A 27,794-nucleotide genomic window follows, 5' to 3' on the forward strand; every position below is an offset into this window, starting at 1 on the left:
AAGAGGAGAAAATATGTATGTGTCTACTTATTTGTGCAAAGAGAGGTACAGGAAAAATAAAGAAAGGTACAATGTATTCTAAAAATATTCACACTGCAGAAAAAAATAAAAATCACACTGCTTGTAGGGCAAAACTAATTTTTCCAAATCTCTAAAACACATTGTTACTTTTGAGATCTATGTCTTATTTTTGCTGAAATCTATCACAGTCTCTGTTCTCAGGGAACTGATACTGTGGTGTAACAAAAAGAATAAATCAGCATTTCAAACCTTAAAAGCAGTAGAGCGATAAAAATATGTTGATGTTGTGATAGAAGTATGCATAAGTGAGGTAGGCTAGACAGAAATGGTATAGTGTTAAAAGCACCAAGACTGCTGAATCTAACTAGGTAGGATTAGGTGGTTTCTATTTGATGTATGATGCAATCTGCAAACTAGAGAAGTACGAAGGGTTTTCAATTAATGCAAGTGTTTGGCTTGGCTCTCCTTTCAGTTTCTTGCCATTTGCTCCTGCAGGTAAACTTTCTGTTAAGTGGTAAAATCCACTCTGTGAAAAAAGACACTTAACAACACAGAAGAGGCCACAGCAGTGTCTTCTCACTGGTTTTTGTTCCACTGGCTGAGGATGGTGCCATGTCAGTGCTCAAAGTCTTATCTACTACCAAATAAGAAAATCTTCACCTCACCTTCTTATATATTCTGGGATTCCATTTCTTCCTGTGCCATGAGACTTAGAGCAGGTCTGGGCATGGTCAACCACAGGAAATTAACCATAAGTCAGAAAGGAAACATCAATATTATTAATGGCTTATCAGAGAAAGAGCTTCAAAGACAGGCTGATATTTAACTTGGCTTGAAAATAGTTTATTCTTCACCAAGAAGAGAGTATAAGTGCATTTTTAAAAATTAAATTAAACTTCTTTATAACAAAAATTTAAGATAATTGTAGCTTCACATGCAGGTATAAAAAGTAATGAAGGGATGTTCCATATATCCTTTACCCAGTATCCCTAAGTGGTGGCATTCTGCAAAACTGTAGTAAAATACCACAACTAGGATATTATTACAGCCAAAATACAGAATAATTCCATCATTACAAGTATCCCTCATTTCTTCCCTTTTATAGCCACATCTACTTCTCTCCCATCACTACACCCTCCTTAATCTCTGGCAACCATTAGTTTGTTCTCCATTTCTATAGTCTCAACATTTCAGGAGTATTATATAAATGTAAATATACAATATATAGCTTTTAAGAATTATCTTTTTTTTACCCAGTATAATTATCTGCAGATTGAACTAAATTGTGGTGTGTATCAATAGTCCTTTCCTTTTTCATTGCTGGGTAAAATTCCATTGTATAAGTGTACAACAGTTTGTTTACCCACTCACCTATTGAAGGTATCTGAGTTGTGTCTAGTTGGGGACTATAATGAATAAGGCTACTAATATACATTAACATACAGGTTTTCATGTTAACGTAAATTTTCATTTCTCTGGGATAAATGCCCAGTGGTACGAGTGCTGAGTCCTCTGTTAGTTGCGTGTTTATCTTAGTTTAGTTTTAAGAAACTGCTGAGCTGTTTTACAAAGTTACTGTACCATTTTACATCCCCATCAGAAATGCATAAGTTGTTCTGTATCCTTACCAGGATTTGGTGTTGTCGATTTTTTTTTTTATTTTAGCCTTTCTGATAAGTGTATAGAGGTATTCATCGTGGTTTTAATTTGCATTTCACTAATGACTCGTCATGTTGAACATCTTTTCATGTGCTCATTTGTTACCTGCATGTTCACGTTGTTGAAATGTCTCTTTTTGTCTTTTATCTGTTACCTCCTTGGATTTTTAACTTTTATTGTAGAGTTTTTCGGAATTATTAAATAAAATCTCTGTACTAATGTGCTTTTTAAGATATGAGCAAATATTTTAGCCCAGTCTATAGTTTGTCTTTTCATTCTTTTAAGGGTTTTTCACAGAGCAAAACTTTTAATTTTGATGAATTCTATTTGCTTGATTTTTCCTGTTATGGATTATACTATAGTGCCAACTCTGAGAACTCTCTGTCCAGCCTTAAATCATGAAGAGTCTTCTACTATTTTTTCTAAAATCTTTTTATAGTTTTACATTTTGTGCTGAGTACATAGTCCATTTTGAGTTAATAAATGTCCTGTTGCTCCTACAGCAAGGTTCTTTTTGTAAGAGTTATGTTTTATTTGGCCAGCATTTCTGAGGACTTGAACCCCTTTGAGCCCGGGATGAGAGCCTATCAGATCACTCTGAGGGACTGCTCCAAAGAGGTAGGGGAGGAGCCAGGATATATAGGAGTTTGATAACAAAGTCCAGGGAATCTTCTTATGCTTATTTTATATATATTGTCCAGGATTTTGGTGCTTTTTCTTTTTCTTTTTTTTTTTTGTACATAAAAGGAGAATAAAAAAAAAGTCTGCTTCATCTTTCTGGAATTGGAAATTCCACTCTTTCTAGAGTTTTTAATATGAAATTTTACGACTGACAATCTGTTTTTAACACATATGCTAAATTAACACCCATCCCATTCATCCTAATTGCAGTTAATACTTGAGTTAAATCTAAACTCACATCCAGTCCTGCCAAAATTACATTTTTAGAATTTTTTAAATGATTTTTTAAACTTTCTTTTATTCAGTTATAGTCAGTTTACAATGTTGTGTAAATTTCCCGTGTAGGGCACACTTTTTCAGTTATACATGAACATACATACATTCATTGTCACATTCTTTCTCACTGTGAGCTACCACAAGATCTTGTATATATTCCCCTGTGCTATAAAGTATAATCTTGTTTATCTATTCTACATATGCCTGTCAGTATCTACAAGTTTCAAACTCCAGTCTGTCCCTTCCCACCCCTCTCCCACTTGGCAACCATGAGTTTGTATTCTGTGTCTAAGAGTCTGTTTCTGTTTTGTATTTATTTATTTATTTATTTATTTTAGATTCCACATATAAGTGATCTCATATGGTATTTTTCTTTCTATTTCTGGCTTACTTCACTTAGAATGACATTCTCCAGGGACATCCATTTTGCTTCATATGGTGTTATGTTGTCGGTTTTTATGGCTGAATAGTATTCCGTTATATAAATATACCACTTCTTCTTTATCCAGTCATCTGTTGATGGACATTTAGGCTGTTTCCATGTCTTGGCTAGTGTAAATAGTGCTACTATGAACATTGGGGTGCAGGTGTCATTTTGATGGGGGGGTCCCTTCTGGATATATACCCAGGAGTGGGATTCCTGGGTCATATGGTAAGTCTATTCCTAGTCTTTTGAGGAATCTCCATACTGTTTTCAACAGTGGCTGCACCAAACTGCATTCCCACCAGCAGTGTAGGAGGATTCCCTTTTCTCCACAGCCTCTCCAGCAGTTGTCATTTGTGGACTTTTGAATGATGGCCATTCTGACTGGTGTGAGGTGATACCTCATCGTAGTTTTGATTTGCATTTCTCTGATAATTAGTGATATTGAGCATTTTTTCATGTGCCTATTGATCATTTGTATTTCTTCCTTGGAGAATTGCTTGTTTCAGTCTTCTGCCCATTTTTGGATTAGGTTGTTTGTTTTTTTCTTATTAAATCATGTGAGCTGCTTATATATTCTGGAGATCAAGCCTTTGTCGGTTTCATTTGCAAAAATTTTCTCCCATTCCATAGGTTGTCGTTTTGTTTTACTTATGGTTTCCTTTGCTATGCAGAAGCTTGTAAGTTTCATAAGGTCCTATTTGTTTATTCTTGCTTTTATTTCTATTGCTTGGGTAGACTGTTCTAGGAGAACGTTTTTGAGATTTATGTCAGATAATGTTTTGCCTATATTTTCTTCTAGGAGGTTTATTGTATCTTGTCTTATGTTTAAGTCTTTGATCCATTTTCAGTTTATTTTTGCGTATGGTGTAAGGGAGTGTTCTAGCTTCATTGTTTTACATGCTGTTGTCCAGTTTTCCCAACACCATTTGCTGAAGAGACTGTCTTTATTCCATTGTATATTCTTGCCTCCTTTGTCGAAGATTAGTTGACCAAAATTTTGTGGGTTCATTTCTGGATTCTCTATTCTGTTCCATTGGTCCATATGTCTGTTTTTGTACCAATACCATGCTGTCTTGATTAGTGTAGCTCTGTATTATTGTCTGAAGTCTGGGAGAGTTATTCCTCCAGCCTCTTTCTTTCTTTTCAGTAATGCTTTGGTAATTCTAGGTCTTTAATGGTTCCATATAAATTTTATTATAATTTGTTCTAGTTCTGTGAAATATGTCCTGGGTAATTTGATAGGGATTGCATTAAATCTGTAGATTGCCTTGGGCAGTATGACCATTTTAACAATATTGATTCTTCGAATCCAAGAGCATGGGATATCTTTCCATTTTTTAAGTCTTCTTTAATTTCCTTCATCAATGTTCTATAGTTTTCCATGTATAAGTCTTTCACCTCCTTGATTAGATTTACTCCTAGGTATTTTATTACTCTGGGTGCTATTTTAAAGCAGATTGTTTCTTTATTTTCTTTTTCTGTTGATTCATCATTAGTGTAAAGAAATGCAACTGATTTTCGAACGTTAGTCTTGTAACCTGCTACCTTGCTGAATTCTTCGATTATTTCTAGTAGTTTTTGTGTGGACCTTTTAGGGTTTTCTATATATAGTATCATGTCATCTGCATATAGTGACACTTTTACCTCTTCTTTTCCAATTTGGATCCATTTTATTTCTCTCTCTTGCCTGATTGCTGTGGCTAGGACTTCCAAGACTATGTTGAACAGGAGTGGTGATAGTGGGCATCCTGTCTTGTCCCAGCTTTTAGTGGGAAGCTTTTGAGTTTTTCGCCATTGAGTACTATGCTGGCTGTAGGTTTGTCATATATAGCTTTTATTATGTTGAGATATGTTCCCTCTATAACCACTTTGGTGAGAGTTTTTATCATAAATAGGTGTTGAATTTTATCAAAAGCTTTTTCTGCATCTATTGAGATGATCATGTTGTTTTGTTTTGTTTATGGTCTCCTTTGTTGTGCAGAAGCTTATAAGTTTAATTAGGTCCCATTTGTTTATTCTTGCCTTTATTTCTGTTGCTTGAGTAGACTGCCTTAGGAGAACATTTTTGAGATAATGTTTTGCCTATGTTTTCTTCTAGGAGGTTTATTGTATCTTGTCTTATGTTTAAGTCTTTGATCCATTTTGAATTTATTTTTGTGTATGGTGTAAGGGAGAATTTTTTAAATGATTGATGTCATACTATCTTCAAAAAAGGTTGCCCCCAAACTGTGCCATGTCGAGGATAAGAAGGGAAATTTTATAACTCATTTAATAAAAGTGAAAAATCAATTAATGCAATCTACATAAATCAACATAAGTAAAACATATATACACTATTATGAAAAATAGAAAAATGCATATATTTTAATTTCATTTATATTTGAAGGCAATGTGCACATATGGTATAACTATTGTATAAACAGATGAAACACAAAACAGAGGAAAGATTTCTTCTAGTGATAAGATTAGGCAGATAAATATTGTGAATATTTTCAACTGATTAAGCTCATGGTGGATATGTAGATATTCAATGAATTTTTTTAAGCCAAATTATGTGTTATATGGATGAATAGATAGGTAGATAGATAGATAGATAGATAGATAGATAGATAGATTGTAAGAAGTTAATTCTGGGAAGTTAGATTGCAAAAATAGGAAGATTATTACTTTTTAACATGAAATTTAACCTGTTTCCTGTATTTTTACACTTTATTATATGTGTATGTGTGTGTGTGTGCTTGTGGATAGAAATACTTATATTGAACATCATGTTTAATATATGTTGAAAAAAGGTTTGTAAAGATTTACATCAAAATTTTCCAGTTTAATACCTGGGATGTTGAATTAAACACTGGGGCTCAATGGTGGAGGACTTTTGTATTTCTTTCCTGATTATTTACATATTGTTAAATTATGTTTATAATGATATATTAATTTTTAATTTATAATTATTAATTTAAAGCTACGAAATTTAAAAAAAAACACATAAAGGTCACTAACAACAAAGAAAACTTATTTTTCCTAATCCCAAATAAAAGCAAATTATTTCTTAATTTTAAATAGTCAGCTCATATGTAATATGTCCTTTTCAATTCTTCTAGTTGTTAAGTAAGCTTGAAATGATTTCTAGAGATCCAAATAAATGGACATTGATTTTATTATTCATTTTTCCTTTGTCTTAGAGGAAACTCATGGGAACATTATAAACCTTTGCCAGTCATTTTTATGTGACATGAAGACTGGCCATTTTTCTACTAAACAATTTCTTACAGTCATCTGGATTTCTAGTCACATTCTGGAGTTCATCAGATATCTGTATGACTGAGATATCTATAACTAGAACATCTTTAAAAATATCTTCTCAGTCCTCCATGACATGTACATGCTACATACTGCTACTCACGGTTTTAGCCCATTGAATGAAGGGTATGGGTATAGTCCTCACAGGCTTTATAAACTAGCAGTATATTTTCTTGCTTGTGTACATGTGTTCCATTTTATCCCTTTCATTTCAGTCTACTCTATCCACTGTGTTCCTTCCTTCCACTATTTAACAAACACCTAGTTTAGTAAAACACCTAGTTTAGTAAAAGTCATTGCAGAGAGCCTAATTTTTTCTCAATTCAGTTATTAACAAAGAAGATGTATCTTAAATTACATGTAATACCTACCCTTAAATATTTTTTCTCTCTTAAATATTTTTATATGTCTAGGTTTAGTACTTTTATTTATTAATTGTTTCTTTTATTCTCATGATAGCTTATATGACCAGTACATACATGTCAATAAACATATATAATATAGTTTTAAAAATAGCATCTAATTACCATTTCAAATGTAATCCTCCAAATGCACATATTTAATGAGGAAAAAAGATTGTTTTACATTTTGAAGTTAGAAATTTAGAGAATAATTATTTCATAAAAAGTAAGAATTTGGCCTGCAATCTGTAAAGGTAAAGTCATTGACTTTATTTCAGATTGTGCACAAGTGACCTGAAATCATATGTTCTTAAAAGATAAGGAGGAAAAAAACAAACAAATATTTCAGGTGCTATAAAAGTACATGTAATATGTGATAATTTGGAAGACAAATAAATGAGTTAAGCCGTACCTCTAAAATCTGTAGATTAGTCATAGTTTCCCTGAATTTGTTCCATAATATTGCTAAGCTAATTTTCAAAATATTACTAAAATTCTACACATTTGCTGAAACCTACATTGTATTCTAAATACACAAAATATTTTGTTGAATTGCTATTGAAAAATTATTTTGTCACCCATAGGCAATCTGGAGCAAAGCTAACTAATTATATTTTGTAGGCACAATGGACTAAAAAAAGCAAACAGATACCAGATGGCAATAAAAGGGCAATTATCAATAACACAGCAAGAAAAGAATTGCCCACATCAATTAAATCCATCAAAACAGTAGGAATTAAAATAAATAAGTTAATTTGCATTCATCTTCTATGCCCAGATATATAAAAAGTTAGATAAAATATCCATTTGTCTAACAGTAGGCCTCCTGCAATACCCATGATTGACATTCTGTTTAAGCATATTGGCCAGCAAAATGGTTTCTCATAGATTAAAAATGAGGTCCCAATTACTGTCTAGTGATTTTGCTATGTTATTACTGGCTGAAAGCTACAAGGCAGAGAAGATTTTATTGTGGTCAAATGATAAATATCCGTATACTCAATATACTCTTGAGAATCCACTACTAGTATCATTAAGACCATGACGTTACTTCTCAGAAACCATGTTTTCTCTCTCTTAATGTCCACCTACTGCTATTGTCATAGTCTTCATCAGAATAGAAGTAAACATTAAAAGAGCCAAATACTGTATTGGGATTGTAATTTTCTGGGGGCAAAATAAAAGTAATTTTAAAAGAGCCCATTTGGTAGCAATTGATTAAAATTCTGCTCCATCCATTAATTTTAACCATGTAGACTTTGTTCTTTTTTCTGTTAACAGCCTCTGATCATCTTTAGAAAATTTGCAGAAAAAGATTCAATCTGGAAAATGGCTATACTTTCAGATTGATTGCCCTTTAGTTACTAGTTTATTTTCTGCTCTCTTTCACAGGACTGTTTCTCCATAGAAGTGTATTTAAACTAGTTGACCAAAACAAGTAGAGCTAGGAAGAATATGAAAGACCTTGGGCCAGGCTAGTCTGGCTTAATACGTGGTCATTAAATAGAAAGTTTTTATTGATAGTCCAAGGATTATTATTTGGGAAAGTAGTTTCCTTTCTTCTGGCATCTGGTTTAGTTAGCATGATATTTCTGAAAAGCCAAAGTAACTTTAAAAACAAAAATTTATAATATGGACAAGTAGCACTGAACACAGTGAGGTCACTGTCTTAACTCCAGTCTAAAGTTTACAAAATTTTAAAAACTGGATTTTATAGGGCATGGTAACCTCAGCATTTTAAAAAGGCAATTTTTTTCTAACTTACTTTATTTGTCATTAGGATGAAGTAGTTCCATTGAAACCCAGTATTATTGTGATAATAACATATTAGTGTAGTTTTGCCACTGCAAACTAAGTGTTCATTCTTACAGTCTAGACAAAGTGTTCATTAAAGGCTATGATTGAAATACTGAAAAGGATTTTTAAATTTACACAGTGGTTTAGGTGCACGTTTTTTGCCTAAAATCTGAATTAAACCTTCCTGGATTAATTTTCCAGATGATTATTGTGTGGACTTGCACATGATAGTTACTTTTCTCTCGGAAAAGATTTATGTTACCTGAACAAGAGAATTTACAAAGTGTATTTATAAAAAATATCTCTTTAGATTCTCTGAACATCTCTTTGAAATAAATAGGTTGTTTTCATCTTGTTTTAAAAATTAGAAAGCAGAGACTCATAAATATCCAAATATGTTCAACTTGAGCATAAGCCATGAAACCCAAGACTGCCTTCCTTTTAAACTGCCTTCCTTTTAAAACATTTTTTATGTTTACATGTTTTTAACAACAGAAAATAGGGCACATTTGAAAAAATGTTCATATTATTATTTACTGAATACAAAGACTTCTCTGTGAATGTTTATAATAGCTTTATTTCTAATCACCAAAAACTAAAATCAGTCTAAAAATCTATCAGCTGATGAAAGGGTCAACAAAGTGGATTGCATCCATGCAGTAGAATACTACTCAGCAATAAAAAAAGAACTAACTACTGAGAGACTCAGTGAGGTAGATGAATCTAAAGTTCAAGTCAGACTCAAATGTCAGGTGTCATTCTATACAGTAGATATTCTATTTTTATAACGTTTTGGGAAAAGCAAAATTGCAGAGATAGAAAACAAATCAGTGGCATTTGCAACTGGTATGGGAGAAACAAATTGATTATAAACAGGCAGAAGGGAAAGTTTTTGGTGTGATGTAAATATTCTAATTCTTTATTGTTCTGATGGGGTATGTGACTGTATACATTTGTTATGATCCATAAAATTGTGCAACTAAAATTGGGAATTCTTACTGTATTTAAATTATACTTCAGTAAGTGTGACTTTAAAATGTATGTTTGTAGATTTTCTAAATATTATAAGAATATATGCAGTGTTCATAATTTTTCTATCTGAAGATATAGGTTATAATTTGTTATAAAGAAATCATCCTTAGACATATATATAGATATTACTAGCAGATTTTCATTTAGAATTAGCTGTGGATTTGAAATATGTTTTAATTCAAAAGTAGATGAGAAATAGAAAATGGAAACCTGGCTGAGAACAGTCAGAGGTGATAGATGCAGTGGTGACTGAAATAGAAGAAACACAGTTTTGTATTATAATATTCATGAATAAAGTCAACATCCTCAAGAAATGATATTCACTAAAAAGATAGACAAGAATGAATCTGCCTATTGGCAATAATCTTTAACTAAGAGAAAAGTCCACCCGTCGCACCCCTACTCCCAGTATCCCTGAACCCCTGACTGTAGCTTAAGCAGTTCTTGCCCAAATTTTACTACTTATTGACCAAGTACCATCAATGCAAAAAAGTCAACATTGCCAAAGAAAAGTTGCACCTGACAAGTTAAACAGGAAAGGAAGTCTTTATTTAAGACTACTGTAATAGGGAAGAAAGATTAAACTCAATGCCACAGGAGGGATTTTAAGTACTGGGATGAGCTTGTGTCAAAGTCCTAAAAAATCATCAGGGAAATGCAAATCAAATCCATAGTGAGGTATCACCTCACACTTGTCAGAATGGATATCATCAAAAAGACAACAAATAACAAGTGTGGGTGAGGATGTGGAGAAAGGGGAACCCCCCTGCACTGTTGGTGGGAATATAATTTGGTGCAGCTGCTATGGAAAATGGTATGATGGAACTCCCCAAAAATTAAACTTAGAATTACCATATGATTGAGCAGTTCCACTTGGAATGAAAGCATTAATTGGGAAAGATATATGGACCCCTGTTCATTGCAGCATTATTTACAATAGTCAAGACATCTAAGCAACCTAAATTCACATCAATAGAAGAATGGATTATGTGTATGTATATGTATGTGTGTGTGTATATATATATACACACAAACACACACAAAATGGAATATTACTTGGCCATAAAAGTGTGAAATTTTGTCACTGGCAACAACATGGATGGACCTAGAGGGTATGATGCTAAGTAAAATAAGTCAGATAGAGAAAGGCAAATACTGCATGATTTCACTTATAAGTGGACTCTAAAAAGCAAAACAAATGAACAAACATAACTAAACATGAACAGTCATAGATACAAAGAACAAACATGTGGTTGCCAGAAAAAATAGAATGAATGGAAGAAATAGGTGAGGGAGATTAAGAGGTACAAACATTAATAGGTATTCATTGTTGTTTTGATACTGCTAGAAGGAAGGCTAAGAAAAATTTTATACACCATTTAGTGTAAAAAACTCAAAATGATTCTTTGTACACCTGTGCTTATGCTTGTAAATTTCTTACTTGATGAAAGATATTTTATCCCTTATAAACAAAAGTTATCTAAACATATCATTTTCATACTCCTGATTGTTAATTGTATGTGTCAACTTGACTGGGTCATGGGATGCCCAGGTATTTGGTTAAACATTATTACTGGGTGTGTCTGTGAGGATGTTTCCAGATGAGATTGGCATTTGAATTGGTAGACCAGGTAAATCATATGCCTTCCCCAACATGTGTGAGAATTATCCAGTCTGTTGAGGGCATGAATGGAACAAAAACACAGAGGAAGGGGCAATTTATTCCCTCTGTCTGTTTTAGCTGAGACATGTATCTTCTTTCTCCTGCCTTCCAACTAGGACTTGCACTTTAGGTTCCCTGGTTCTCAGGCCTTTGGAGTAGGACTTGAGTTACGCCACCCGAGTAGTACAGATAATCAAGCTGGGCTTCTGAACCACCATAATTGCATGAGTCCATTCCTGATAAGAAATCTCTTTAGCTATTGTATGTATACATACATCTATCCAATATACACACACATATAAACATGCATATACAGGCATACTTTGTTTTATTGCATTTCACAGATACTATGTTTTTTACAAATTGAAAGTTTGGGGCAATCTTGTGTCAAGCAAGTCTATCGGCATCTACACTGTATTTCTAAGAGCATTTGCTCATTTTGTGTCTCTGTAACATTTGTTAATTATCCAAATATTTCAAACTTTTTCATTATTATTATATTTGTTATGGTGATCTGTGATGGATAATCTTTGTTTTTACTATTATAATTGTTTTAGGGCACCAGGAACTGCGCCCAAATGAAGCAGCAAACTTAATCAGTGTCTTGTGTGTGTTCTCACTGCTACAGCTAGCAGTCATTTCCCATCTTTCTCCCTCATCTCAAGCCTCCTTATTTCCTGTTATAGCAATATTAAAGTTAGATCAATTAATAACTTTACAGTAGCCTCTGTGTTCAAGTGAAAAGAAGAGTTGCACATCTCTCACTTAAAATCAAAACTTAGAAATGACTGAGCTTAGGGAAGAAGTCATGTCTGAAGTAGAGAATGGCCGAAAGCTTGGCCTCTTGTGCCAAACAGCCAAACTGTTAATGAAAGGGTCAAGTTCTTGAAGGAAATTGATAGTGCTACTCCAGTGAACACAAATGATAAGACAGTGAAACAGCCTTATTACTGACGTGGAGAAATTATGAATGATCTGGATATAAGATCAAACCAGCCACAATATTTCCTTAAGCCAAAGCCTAATCCAGAGCAAGATACTAACTCTTTTTAATTTCATGAAAGCTTTTGAAAGAAGTGAGGAAAGTGCATAAAAGAAGCCTGAAGGTAGCAGAGGTTGATTCTTGAGGTTTAAGGAAAGAAGCCGTCTCCGTAACATAAAAGTGCAAGGTGAAGCAGCAAGTGCTGATATAGAAGCTGCAGCAAAGTTATCCAGAAGATCTAAGATATTTTTAAAAAAAAGTGAAAGTGACTACACTGAACAACAGATTTTCAATGTAGATGAAACAGCCTTCTATAGGAAGAAGATACCACCTAGGACTTTCATAGCTCGAGGGGAGAAGTCAATGCCAGGCTTCAAAGATTAAAAGGACAGGCTGAGTCTCTTGTCAGGGGCTAATGCAGCTGGTGACTTTAAGTTAAAGGCAGTGCTCACTTACCACTGTGAAAATCCTAGTGTCCTCAAGAACTATGCTAAGTTGACTCTGCCTGTGATCTATAAATAGACCATCAAAGTCTGAATGACAGCACATCTGATTACAACATGGTTTACTGAGTATTTTCAGCCCACTGTTGAGATCTGCTCAGAAAAAAAGATTCTTTTCAAAATATTAATGCTCTTTGGCAAGGTACCTGGTTACCCAAGAGCTCTAATGGAAATGTGTAAGAGATTAATGTTATTTTCATTCCTGTTAACACAATATCCATTCTGTAGCCCATGGGATAATTTCAAGTCTTATTATTTAAGAAATACATTTTCTAAGTCTATAGCTGCTTTATAATGATTCCTCTGATGATCTGGCCAAAGTAAATTGAAAACCTTCTGGAAAGGACTCAACCATTTCAGATGCCATTAAGAACATTCATAATTCATGAGAAGAGATTAAAATATCAACCTTAACAGGAATTTGGAAGGAGTTGATTCTAACCCTCACAGATGACTTTGGACTTTGGTGCAAAAGTAACTGGACTGCAGTTCAAGACTTCAGTGGAAGAAGTAACTTCAGATGTGGTGGAAATAGCAAGAGAACTAGACTTAGAGTGGAGCCTGAAGATGAAACTGAATTACTGCAATCTCATGATAAAACTTGAATGGATGAGGAGTTGCTTCTTATGGATGAGCAAAGAAAGTGGGTTCTTGAGATAGAATCCAATCCTGGTGAAGATGCTTTAAAGATTTTTGAAATGACAACTAAGGATTTAGAATGTTACATATACTTAGTAGATAAAGCCGTGGCAGAACTGAGAGGATTGATTCCACTTTTGAAAGAAGTTCTACTGTGGGCAAAATGCTATCAAATAGCATTGCATACTACAGAGAAAACATTTGTGAAGGGAAGAGTCAGTAAATGCAGCAAACTTCATTTTGTCTTATTTTACGAAATTGCTGCAGCCACTCCAGCATTTAGCAACCACCACCCTGATCAGTCAGCAGCCACCAATTTTGAGGCAAGACCTTCCACCAGCAAAAAGAATATGACTTACTGAAGGCTCAGATGATGGTTAGCATTTTTTAGCAATAAAGTATTTTTAAATTAAGTTGTATACATTGTTTTTTAGACATAATACTACTTCACATTACAGTATACTATAAACTATGACATTTATATGCACTAGGAAAACAAAAATATTTGTATGAATTGCTTTATTGTAGTATTCAGTTTAATGAGGTGGTCTGAAACCAAACCTGTGATATCTTGAGGTTTGCCTGTGTACATTCATACATATTGCTTCTGTTTCTCTGGAAAACCTTGACTAATACTGATTTTAGTACTGGAGCTAGGTATCACTGAGTCTGTATTTTGGTATTGGAAGTGGGTACCACTATAGTCCACTGCTCTGTGGTGCCTTATCACTAGTCAAATCCAAGAAGCATATTTATTTTGCAGACATGCTCTTGCTCTTTTGGAATATGAACATCTATTTTTAGTGTGAATCTTGATCTAAGTCATTTTGTTTAAAAGGTGTTAAATGTTTTTATAGAAAATACATAAAATCTTTCCTATAACAGTAATCAGAATCATCCAAATAATTTATTTTTTATTATTAGCTTTTTAGAAATTAACGTCTTCTATAAAATGTATTAAAAGCCCAGAATCTTTTTACCAACAAAGCTTATGTATGGGCCGCATTTAAAGACTTTTACTGATTATTGTTCTTGATTTAAATGTATATATTATTCTTGTTTATCTTGTACCATTAGGCGTATTTCACTCAAACCAATCCTGTAGTTAAACCCTTAATATTTTTAATATAATTAGGAATAATTATTAATAAATCCCACAATCATAGGGTACATTTAATCATTGTATTATAAACATTGTTTTATTATAAAAATTAGGTTTATTATAAAAGTTAAGTAAGAATTATTGTATTTTGGATATTTTTCATTTTAGTGGCAGTTAAATGTTACTCAGCCTGAAGTGCAGAGCATTATAGAATTATTTACCTATGTAGAGAACACACTGATTTTAGAACACTTTCCAATTATTTGAAATTATAATTTGTTACATATAAATTACTACTCCAAAATTATTGTATATATTTGTGTGGACTCTACTTTAAAAATTAAAAGGGATGCTTTCTAAAAATTACACCAATATAAATATTAATTCATAAACAAGATAATTCCAAAGTTGTTTCAAATAATGGGATTTTCTTCATGAGGAGACATGCTTGAAGTTTTATTTATTTGGTCAGTTTGGTATTGAATACCTTGTAAAATCTATAGGCAAGTGTTCAGTGTTATTCTGACCGTTTTCAAAAGCATTAGCCGTTTATGAATCACCTTTGCTTCAGTGACAGGTCCAGACTCTTTAGCATGGTATACAGATTGCTAGTGTTTTGATTTTTCCTAGCTTCCGAAGATTATGGATTTAAGTTTGAATCGCTCCTAAATGTGCTTAGTTTTCTCTACTGCATATTCTGTGCCTATCCTTCTTTGACTGTCATCTCATGCCATAGGCTCCTGGCCTATACTCTAATTTCAGGAATCAAGTGATATCACTAACTCTGAAAAGAATTTTCCAGACACCTCCTCCAAATCTAAATAAATCCTGTCTATACTGACAAACATCTTCCTTAAATCAAAATCACATAATGGCTAATTTTCTTTACCCTTCACCTTTCTCACCTGACCATATGCTCGTTGAAATTCACAACAACATTTTACTCATTTTTGTTTCAAGAGCCTGATTTAGTGCTAAATATTTAGAGTTCCATACATGTTTATTTAGAAAGATCCAAATTAATGAACCAAAAGGGTTGGGCACAAAAATAATAAATTCCAAATTGAAGACTCATTGTGTACTCTAGAAAGAAAAGTGAGGTGATTTATTATCTTTCATAATAGTTCACAGATAGGTATATAGATACATAGATAGATATATTGGGTAGATAATACCTCAACTAAGCGTAAAGAATGAAAATCTAGTAATAAACTGATCTTAAAAGAAAATATTAAAGAAAATTACTAAAATAAGAACCTTAATGTTTTTACAATAAGAACATATACATTAAAAAATCACTTTAGTTCCATTTTTATGCCACATCAATATCAAATTTTTACTCAGAACACAGTAGGTTACCAGAGTTTTCTTAATTGTTAGAGCTTTTAGAATTTGAGAAATAGTAAGAGTTAATAAGGAGAAGTGACTAAAAAGAAATAAACAAAGAATCACTATTTTAGAAATTTTAAGAAGAAAATTATTGTACCAATAGGGTAATTGTTAATAACTTCACCTGTATCTCTAATACATGATACAAGCAGAAGTGTTTCATTATATTTTTGATTTGCTTAAGGCTTCATAATTTCTAATTGTGAAATGAGGCCTTCTAAATTGTCTAGTAAAATGTGATATTTTGTCATCCTTACATTTTGCACTAACTTCCTCCACAATACTATTACCCTTGTCATGTTAACATAATCTTAAAATTCACCAATCACTGTTGAACTATAGCACCTTTTACTTTATTTTTTTAGTCCTCTGATACATTCTTACTAAGGCTAATCCTCATGTCTTCCCTCTTTGGGTTGTTTGAGCTTTGGGGTGAAAATAAAGTAAAATATTTTCCTTATGAAAGCATCATGACATGAGATATTACGTTAAAATAGAAATTTCTAAGACCAAAGGAATTTACAAACTAAGAAAATAGTTATATACTGCCAGTGGTGTTGTCACAAGCATATCATCACCAGGAAATGTGTGTCATAAGATCTCATTACATTCCATGATCTGGTCCTTGAGTTTATGAGATTCAAACACATTTCACATAAACATAAATCATTTTGGAATGACAAAATATGAATGTAAAATGACAGATTATAATCATCAATACAATAAATGTATATATTCTTGTATTAATACATTTATGAAAGAAAGAAAATACTAATTAAAAGACTGGAGAACATGAGTATTGTGTGAGTGTATATGTTTAATAAAATATTTAGAAATACAATGCAGACATCTTAATGAATGTGTATTTCTGCCAGTGAGACAGGAAATAACCCATTTTACAAATATGCATGCCAATGCAAGTGGAATACAAAATTTCTGTTTGCTAACACTGCAAGTCTCTCTGGAGGAAGTTTGGATAAGAATTGTTATTTTTGCACTGTGACTATTCCTTTTCATATTTATAGTATTCAAAGCCCTTTTATTTTGATAAATTTTCTTTTTTATATCTAAATGTTTAATTCGTTTAAATTCCAATATTTATTGAACAGAAGCTAATTTTATCCCTTTTATATAGCAAAAGAACAAGATAGGCTATTTGGAAATATCACTGTCTTCTGTGATAAGCCAAATATCATTGTGGTTAAGGTCATTGATGTCAGGATCAAATCAAATCCACCCTGTTTCATTTAACGCCTGTGTGGTTTTAGCAAAGAATCTAACACATTTAATCTTCACTTATCTCATAAGTAAAATAGGAATAACATGCTTTGTAAATGGAATAAGAGAATGCTTAACAATGTATCTGGCACATAATAAATATTGGATAAATGTCAGTTATTATGGTCATTGATTTTGTTAGTTTAGGCCAGTGAAAAGACTACTGAGACCCAGATTGAGATTTATCAAATATATGTTGAATTATTTATGAATGAAATATATACAAGTATATGTAATGTAATAAATAAAGTAATAAATACTACATATTTCATTATCTGTTAAGACATTTAATATTCCTGGAGAAATTCTTCATGACTATTTTAGGCTCACTGTCTTTTAGGTGCATGGGCTTATTTTGTTATAGTGTAAAGTTATGTCTTTGATTTATTCTCTCCAAAAGTCAAATTAGTAAACTTTTATCAGAGTTACAGCAGTAACATCGCATGTTTAGAAACCATGGGTTCTGGTTACATTATTGAAGAATTCAAAGCCAATGTATGATAAAGAGTTATCTAGTTTATAACTTTAAAATTTTGATGCACATTTACTATTTACAACTTATTTTGTTATCATTGATCTTAAAACATTAAGTGGCAGAGAAATACTAAAAATCTATGCTTAAGATTAATGTAGAGCCAATCAAAATTATTTTTTGTCATTCACACAATGGTTTCTCTTGTTTTCTTTGGCTATATGATAAAGTTTTAGTTCTATACTATGTTATGTTCTGAGCCATTTGTATTCTTAATATGTATCTCACAATTACCAAAAAATTAAATTGACTCTTTGAATCTGATTTATAAATGAATTAGTTAATGTAGCCTAAAGATTCTGTAAGCTTTTTTCCTAGTCCTTGTGAACATCCATAGGCTTGGCTTCAGAGTCGTACCACACACCACAAGTCGTACCACACACCACACTGCAGGTAGACGCTGGAGAAGTAGTACTTCTGGGAATATGTATGTAGTGTTCTAAATGTTCTGGAGACTTGCTATAGCGTTTTTCTTGCTTTCCTTCACTTCTTTTCTTCATATCCCCTAAGAAAACCTCAGGCACTAGATACTGCAATAAACTGTTATGAGTATAATGTTTGAGAACAAAAAGGTGCTCTGAGACACAGAACAGGGGTATATTGTCTATTCTGTGATGTCAGAAATGTCCTCTCTGAGGAAGTTTTAAAGGAATAGAATGAATACTAATTATGTGGGACAGATTTTCCGGGCAGAGACAAGAGCATATTTAAGGGCTTGTGGGAAAAAATCCATTTACCTATCAATCTAGCTATTTATCTGTCTGTCTGTGTGTGTGTCCTTCTCAGCTTTCATTGAGATATCAATGGTGATTATACCCACAGATTAAAGCCACATGCCTGACAACCTATGCAGACTTTGCAGGGAGATACCCTGAAACCAGTGTTGTTGCCCTCAGCCCACTCTACTCTAAAAGGCTTCTGTTGAAGAAAGCTGAGACATTTACTTGGAAGATATTTTTAGAATGCTATACATTGTCTTCTCCTCTTCAGTGAAAGGGAGAAAAGTTTGCTTCCCTCTCACCTCAAGTTAGGTGAGCCAGATTTGAAAGGGACAGCTGGGAGACCAGGGCATGCATATCTGGAACTTACAAGGCACGTAAGACAGGGTCCTGAATAAAAAGGAGAGAGGATTGGAACTTTGGCTTGAAATGGAAGAATAGCAGGAAACTGCAAGTTAACTGCACTTTTACTTGTGGCAGCAGTGGAAAAGTAGAGAAGGGATTAATGAGGATTTGTCTGGTTCAGATGTGGGTCATAGTAGGGAGAATGGATCTGTCTTTAGAATAAAGTACGCTAACTGAAAGAAGCAAAACACAAAATCTATGTACTATATGATTTCACTTATATAAAATTCTAAAAAATTAATTGTAGTAACAGAAAGCAGATTAGTGGTGGCTCCATATTGGAGAGGTTTGAGTGCAAATGGGTATGGGAAACGTTTTCCAGGTGAAGGAAATTTCTATATCTCAAATGTGGCTAGATAATTGCAGAAAATTACCCAAATTTATAAATCTGTACACTTAAAAGTAGTAAATTCACTATGTGTAAATAATACTTTAATAAAATTAGAAGGAAATGGAAGGCAAAACGGACATATGATAGCAAAGTTAATTTCTTTCCAGCACGTTTGCTTCGAAAGAGAGGCTAAAAAAAAATTCTTCAGGCTAGTGAATAATTACCAGATGAAAGCCTAAATCTCCAAGAGAAAAGGAAGAGCATCAGAGAGCATAAATATTTACATATACAGTAAAGTATCTTTATTATTAGCATAATTTAATACAAAATTAATAAAGTATTCTGCAGAATATGTGGAAATACATGACAAGAAAAGCACAAAGTGAGAATTCTTAAAAAATGTATATTGTTACTGACATTGACAGAGGACTTTTAATTATCTAACGGAAATTGAACAGATTTAAGGCCAGTCTCATATTTTACATAAGAGCAGCAATAATATCAGAATTTTGTGGAAGAAAAAAGTTTAAGGTTATTTTCTACTTGTACTCTGAAGAGTCTTTGTCTTAACTCAGACCCTCTATAAAGCAGAACATTTAAGTCCCAATTAATTATTTTGGATGTGCAAACCTAGAGAGTTGAAGGTGAGAAGAAAAGAAAGTGTGGGACAAGAGATAGAAGCAATGTGTGCTACAGGAGCCATTGTCCTTCTGCTAAGGATAATATCTAGAAAAGTCTCTGCTGTGTTATCAGCAGGCAACATTTCCAGCCACTAAAGAAACAGGTTTCCTGTCTTTGGAGGGAATATATGAGTGACTCATTGCAGTGTCCACCATACCCCCAACATGTGATGTCCTTTTTTCAAGTGGCAGAGAAATGACCCCATCCAATTTGTGGGACATGTGGGACATGGTAGCCAGGGAATCTTCAGATGGAGTAGCTTAGCCAAGGTGAGACTCAGGCTATGTCCCTGGAAGAAAAAGACAGTTGCCAAACTGGAGTGGGCACATAAAGTCTTTGTCTGATCCAGTCATCTCTTTGTATGTAGCGCTATTACCCATAGATGATTCAGTTAATTGAAGAAAGTTTGATGTGGTGTTAAGTGCAAGAGGGGCAGAATGTGAGATGTACTTGGAAAGTAAAAGTGCCAGCTTATGTCATGCCTAAGAGGCAATATTTGAAAGTTTGGACTTTATCCTAAGATAAATCAGGAAACATTCTCAGAAGTGACATGATCGGATGTGAATTTCAGAAAGGTTGTGTTTCTGCAGAATGAAAAAGAGAGAAAATAAATGTTTAAAAAGTGAGAAATTTACTTCACTCGAGGACTTCACAAATAGCATGTTTAAAACACCAAAAGAGTATATAAGCTGCTGAACATAATCACTCAAGAAATGAAAATTTAACCAAATTGAGATACCAGACACCCGAGATGCAAAAAAAAAAAAAAAAAAAAGTACTGAGAACTCTTCTTACTGCTGGCAATTGGTATGACCACTTGGAAAATTAGAAACTTGTGCTAAAACTCAAATAGATAGATAGGACCGATGACCTAACAACAATACTTTTTGGAGTATATCAAACAGATATGCATTCATAGATCCACAAGATAGGTTCTCAAAAAAATTAAAGGAGACTTACTCATATTAGCTAAAACTGGAAAAAAGAAAAATGTCTATCAAAAATAGTTAATAAAAATTTCTGGTTCACAGGGAATGTTCACAAGGGAATACAATACTGCAGTGAAAAAGGATTAACTATTACTACATGCAGCAGCGAGAAAGAATCTCTGAACATAATGCTGAACAAAAGGAATGATGCATTGAGTACATTTGGTACAAAAATAATGAAACATTTATTAAGAGAAAGAAAAAAAAACTTTTAGTGAAAAAGGTTAGAAAAAATAAGAGCCATACCATTATTTATCAGAGGACAGATTTAATAGTTTGTGTAAATTTTAAACACATGCCTTTGTAAAATATAATCACATATTTTTCAATGATACATATATATGTAAGGACCTGTATTGAAAGAATCAGAAAAAATATCCATTGGTGAGAAATAGGACTTAAAGTAAGTAATGAAAGGAGCACCTAATATAATAAATAGTATTTCGTGGATTAAGAAGAAATACTGACCCTAGTGCACCTGACACCCTATGTTATAGAGGCATATATACGATAGGTATTCATGTTACTGGGGCCATTTAGTAAGTATATAGCCCTGCTCATACAGAGGAATCCTGTTATTTATTCTGCAGAAAGAACATTAAGTACACTTAGCTAAACCTGGAGAAGTCACCAAACAAAAGAACAAAAGCTAAACATTGTCCATTGAAAATTAAGAGTTTCTCTGTATAGTGTATGATTTTCCTTGAGGAATTACTAGTTTGGTCAATTAAGACATACAGCACCATTTATTGATTCATTTACATATTTACTTAGTATGAATATTTATTTATTTTACCTGATAAACTTTTATTGGGTACTGGTGATCTTCCAGATAGAAGACCAAGTACTTGAGAGACAAAACATTGTTCTGGACCTTAACAAATCAAGTGAAGGATATAGACAAGTAAATCATTTGCTACTATGAATTACACTATAGTTTGCTAATTTGTGAGACTAGGCATGAGCAGAGTATTTTATGAGGTTAGACAAATGTATCAAACTAGAAGTGTATATTAGGAATGCAGTGTCATTAAGGTAAGAGGAATCTAATTAATAGTGATTTAAACTAAATGGTGACTAATAGTGATTCTGGCAATGATACTGGAGCTTAACAATGTGAGATCCTATGAATGCATTATTCCATTTTTTTCTTCCTAGTTGATTTATGGTCACAGGTAGGTTGCTGCTGCTGCTCCAGGCATCATGTACTGTTCCACCTTCCAAAAACAGGAAATATTTTCCACACCTGAGGCTTTATCTTGATATTTCTAAAGGGAAATCCTCCACGTATGATTTCTGATTACAATTCATTGGCCAGGATTACTACATGCTCACTCTAACAGTAAAGGATGCTTGATTAGTTAGCACTTAGATTTTCATCCTTTATAGCAGAGAAACATAAAGGAATAATAATTAGAAATTGATGTTATATGATCTGTTCTTACACTCTACTGCATAGAAAAAGAAAAAAAAACAATAGAAGGTATTGTTTGAGTTTCATTTTCAGTGACAAGCAGAGTATAGTCTGACAGGTGTTTGGTGGGAGTAGAAAGAGATATATACCAAGAGAGTCATTCTGGAATAAGTTAAAGAATTTGAACTTTATACTAAATATACAGCAAAAAATTAAACATCCTTAACAACAATGCTACTTGGTCTAATTTGCATTATAGAAGATCTTTCTCATAAAATATGGAGAATAAATTAAATGGATGCTAGACAAATTCTAGGTAAGAAATCATGCAAGACAGAAAAGAATAGTGAAAATATGATTAGAGTTGATGAAATATAGTTAAGACAGAGTAAAGGTATCATATCCACAGAATATAGTAGATAGTAAGTGGTAGATAAGAAGATAAATAAATAAGGAGAAAGCTAGGATTTTTGTCATGATTCTGGATTGATAAATGAGAGTCAATTCATTGACATCATAAGACATAAGAAAAAAAAGAGCAGAGACTATAAGAAAGGGATCAAATTTACTTTTATGTTTGTTGAGCTTTAACTAGTCTCTGGACCTCCAAATGCAAGTTCCCACTGTTAAATAGACAGGGGCAATAATTTTAGAAAATAGGTAGTAGTTCTAACACTGGTTATAGATGAGGTTTACCATAAATATTTTAGAGAGGGACAGTAAGATCTTGGGAGGCATATGGATATTCAAGGGCCATGTAAAGGATGATAGATCCATGAATGAAACTAATAAGAGTTGGCCCTCCACAGATGTTTGAAGAATACTGGAAGGGTTTACTGCCAAAGAAACTGACAGTAGATGTAGCCAAGTGATAGAAATGATATAGAGAAGTCAGTAAGTACAGAAAAGAGCATATTATGAATGAAGTTTTGAATGTATTAGTGAGTGCTGTTTCCCTAGAGTGTTGAAAGAAAAGGTAGACTGTGAGTAAGAATGGTGCGTGTGAGAATATGAAGCAGTATAAAGTATGCTCTCAAAAGCCACTTTCTGAATCCCTTACATGGAATATGAGAAAGCCTATTCATCTTATTATACTGACTTTCTTGAATGTATGCATTTTCAGTAGAAACAAATGTATTTAAGTTGAACCCCTTGAAGGCAAATGTAAAAAGCCATACACATTCAGCAACTTTTATTTTATCTATTTAAAACCATTGCCAGAGGTCTTATTTTAGAAGGGTACATCGACCAAAAGATGTTAATAATATACAGTCAGTGCCGTTGTTCCTTCATTCTCTATTGGATTCTTAAATTTTTGCTGCACTTGTATATTTTTACCTCACATCAGCTATTGGATTAAAATTCAAATAAATTAACTAGCAGTTGTGCAGGCAAATTATGCCTGAATAAGAAAAATAGCACTAATAAAGCATAAGAAGAAGAATAAATGATGTATCCAAGGCTTGACTTTACAGATAGGAGTGTTTCTAAACTTTGAGTGATACTTGAATAATTTTTTTAAGAAAAAAATTTTTAAAACCCATTGTTGATTAATTGTTTTATTATATTGGATAAAACTAAGTGTAATGTCTCTTTTCTTTCAACTTTCATTCAACCATTATATATACATATATATATATATATATGTCATATTATTATAATATACAGTGTATATAAATTAAATTAAAAGCAACCATATTCAAATCATCAATATTAATGTAATGTGATAGATGTTATTTTACAGCCCTCAAATTGAGTGTGATATTGACTGCAGCAAACCTGTTCTTTCTAGTTTGGCATGTTATAATATCATTTCAATTCTGCTTCAATAGCTCTTTAATTTCATTATTACGCAATGTGCAATCATACTCATATATTTAGTACACTTATGGACTAAGTTCACTTCTTTTCCTCCTTCTACAGTAGTCCTTGACAATGAAGATAGTGCTTGGCATCAATAAGATACTAAATATAAATGGAAATGCATATTGACATGAAATGGTAGCTGTTTCTAAGTGGTTATGCAGATAATCCCAAAATATATATCCATTTATATAATTATTGAAGAAACCTACACATTTTAAAATTTCATAAGGAATCTACAAAATTACTAAAGATGTATTGACTGATGCTTCTGCTGGGTTCATGGAACCCAGCTGGAGAATCACTGGAGAAGTGGGATGTGGAATTGGACAAACCTTTAAATCCTGGATCTAGCACTCTCTGATGAAATGACCTTGAACAAATTACTTAACCATCCTAAGATTTCTTTTGTTTGTATGTATGATTGGTAAAAATAGTAATATTACCGAAGAAGAGCAAAGTGTTCATCACACTTTCTTGTATTTATTTAGCACTTAAAAATGTTATCTATATTATTAGGTTGTCTATATCCTCATCTCTGAGTGGAAAGGAAAGGATGGGAATGGGTCAGCCTAACTACAGACATTACTAAAGGTGTGGAGTGAGCTACCTGCTTTATAGGCTTATTAGAATGTGGAAGCTTAAGGTTTATAGCATTCTGAACTGATTTAAGAGTTGACAATACATGGTATGGATTTTAATAGCTTGCTGACCTTTACCAAGAGTCCAGATAAAATGATGTGTAAAGCAAAGACTTTTGAAACCTTCAATTCTTTTGATTTCTCTATTTTATCCTATATTTCTTCAGTTTTTTTACTCCCCAACAGACTGATCCTCCAGCTTCAAAATGAGCTTGTGTCTCACTTGAGCTTACCAACTATTTATTATTGATTTCAGTCAAGCATTAAATAAATATTTATTAATCCATGAATGTGGTGCTATCATAAAACTAAACTAAATATTTTAAAAATTTATATTAAATTATAAAAATTCAAACAGTTACCAAGAGTATAGTTGCTTTCTCAGTGTTTTTATCTAATAAGGTCTCTATTGGTGCAATATACAAGGGGGATATTTGAACATGAGCCTTCTTGGGCCTTGGAATCAACACAATTTCAGTCCTATCCAGTTATCTTTCAGGACTCAGACATTTCTTCATCTTTGTAAATGCCAAATTCATTGTCTTTTGTATTCCTTCAAAGCACAGTAAAACTCAGTGAAAGACCATAATCAGTACAGGATCTAAACCTACAGATCAGAAATGTCACAAATTTATTTTAGTTTTACTTCAGTGTCCTTTCTTTGACTTAGCATAGCACCTTGAATATGTCAGGAAAAATAATATGAGAATATAAATTAATCAGTTGTGTGATCAAATAATCACAAATATTTATTTTAGGATATAATAAAGGAGTTTTACAAATGATCATGAGTAGAGCCCAAGTGAAGAAGCATTCTTGAGTACATAATTGCCTCCCATGAGTGCTATAAGAATTAATGAGTTAATATTTAAAAAGCAATTTGAAATATTTTGATGAGAAATGCCATTAAATACTTTACAACCTCAACTTGTTAATTAAATCTTCTGAGGAATATCATTTTATTACTGTCAAATGGAAGTACAGGGTGTCCCCTTCAATGTGACCTACAGTATAAAATTATAGCTTTTTCCCCTGAAATTACAAAGACTGTGGAGTGTCTTTTCAAAGTTACACATTTAGGGTTAAAATCTAAAAAAAAAGGGCCTCGATTTATCCATAAGAAAAAAAATCAGTCCATTTTAGAACATGGACCTTTACCTGAAATGAGGCTGTTAAAATATCAGAATACATATAGTTTATTGATTAATTATTTAATCACTTACAAAATACCAATAAAGAAATCATTTCTAGATGGAAGCTAAATAAATGACTGATAGATACTCAGCAGACGTAGTTAATGTGTAGACATATTAAATTTGTGCAATTAAAGGATGGAAGGGATGGCAAGAGAGGAAGTAGTTATTAAAATCTCTACAAAAAAGGATGTTTCCATATTAAAAAATAAATGCAAAGCAGATAGCCAGTTTTGTGTGGTGCTCTTAGCTCATTTATACGACACATTTATATGAACAGCACATCCAATGCTCATTCCATTCTGTAATTCTATAAAATGTACAAGAGGGAACTAAAAAGTGTATCATTAGTATTAGTTCTAATTTCCATAATTTATAGAATTCACAACTCTAGGCAATAATAAAAGCAGCATTAAATAGCTTGGTTTATGAGTTCTTCTTTTCATGACTGTTGTGAATTCTTTCAATAAGAGATACTTCAAATTCTCTATTAAAAAAAAAAAAACACCAAAACAACATCACCAAGCCAGGAATCTATCTAAAATTGATAATATTTTTATTATTTACAATACTGCAAAGTTTTCAACTGATAAGAATAACATTGAGTTTGTGTTCAGTTGCCTATAATTCTTAATAAATCTTGTTTCTACTAAGAAAACAATTTTTTCTAACTGATACATTTCCTCTTTTATTTTATTTGAAATGTACCCAGTCAAAAAAGAAAATCATGCCTTAGTGACATTATTAGGAGGGAAAATGCCTTCAAAAGTACTGCACTGGCTCAAATATTCAAACTTTGGCTTTATAAAAGTGAGGTCTGTGTTAATGGATAACTTAATCATCCAAGTTAAAAAATCTTATCTACCAAATATGAATTGAAACATCTCACCATGCAAAATGAGACTAATATGCCTCAAAGTTCATGCTTTTCAGAAAATCGTTGATAAATAGTTACTTCTGATATACAAATCTTTCTTGACTTATAGTGGTGTTTCATAAAAACAAGCCCATTGTAAGTTTAAAGTATCCTAAATTGAAAATACATTTGATACAGCTAACCTACCAAACATTATAGCTTAACATAGTCTTCCTTAAATGTGCTCAAACACTTGCATTAGTCTACAGTTGGGCAAAATTATCTAATATAAAACATTTTATTATGAAATATTGATGATCTCATGTAATTTATTGAATACTGTACTGAAAATGAAAAACAGAATGGTTGAATGGATACAAATGGTTGTAGAGTATACAGGCTGACCCTAATGATTACATGGCTGACTGGGAGCTGTGGCAACACAATAGAGTATCTCACCACATATTACTAGCTTAAGGAAGAGATCAAAACTCAAAATTCAAAATTCGAAATATGGTTTCTACTGAATGCTTGTTGCCTTTGCACCATCATAAAGTTGAAAAATCGTAAGTTGAACCATTGTAAATCAGGACCCTCTGTATTAAGGGGCTATTAACATATGATTTTTTATTGAAGTATGGTCAGTTTACAATGTTGTGTCAATTTCTAGTGTACAGCATAGTGTTTCAGGCATACATATACATACATATATTCCTTTTCATATTCTTTTTCATTATAAGTTACTAAAATTATTGAATATAGTTCCTTGTGCTATACAATATAAACTTACTGTTCATTTCTTTTATATATAGTAGTTAGCATAGTTTTATGTTAAGTATAGAAAAATCTGAAGATTTCCATGTAAGAAGTCTGAAGGTTTTTTTTTTGTTATTATCAGATGCATTTAAATCATTTAAAGTATTACTAGATGCATTTTAAATTTTCAACTTTTTGCATTTTTAGAGGGTTTTAATGCATATTTTAAAATAATTTTACCAGTCAACGATCATCTATAGTTAT

This window comes from Camelus dromedarius, chromosome 6 (genome assembly GCF_036321535.1).
Source record: "Camelus dromedarius isolate mCamDro1 chromosome 6, mCamDro1.pat, whole genome shotgun sequence".
Lineage (NCBI taxonomy): Eukaryota > Metazoa > Chordata > Mammalia > Artiodactyla > Camelidae > Camelus > Camelus dromedarius.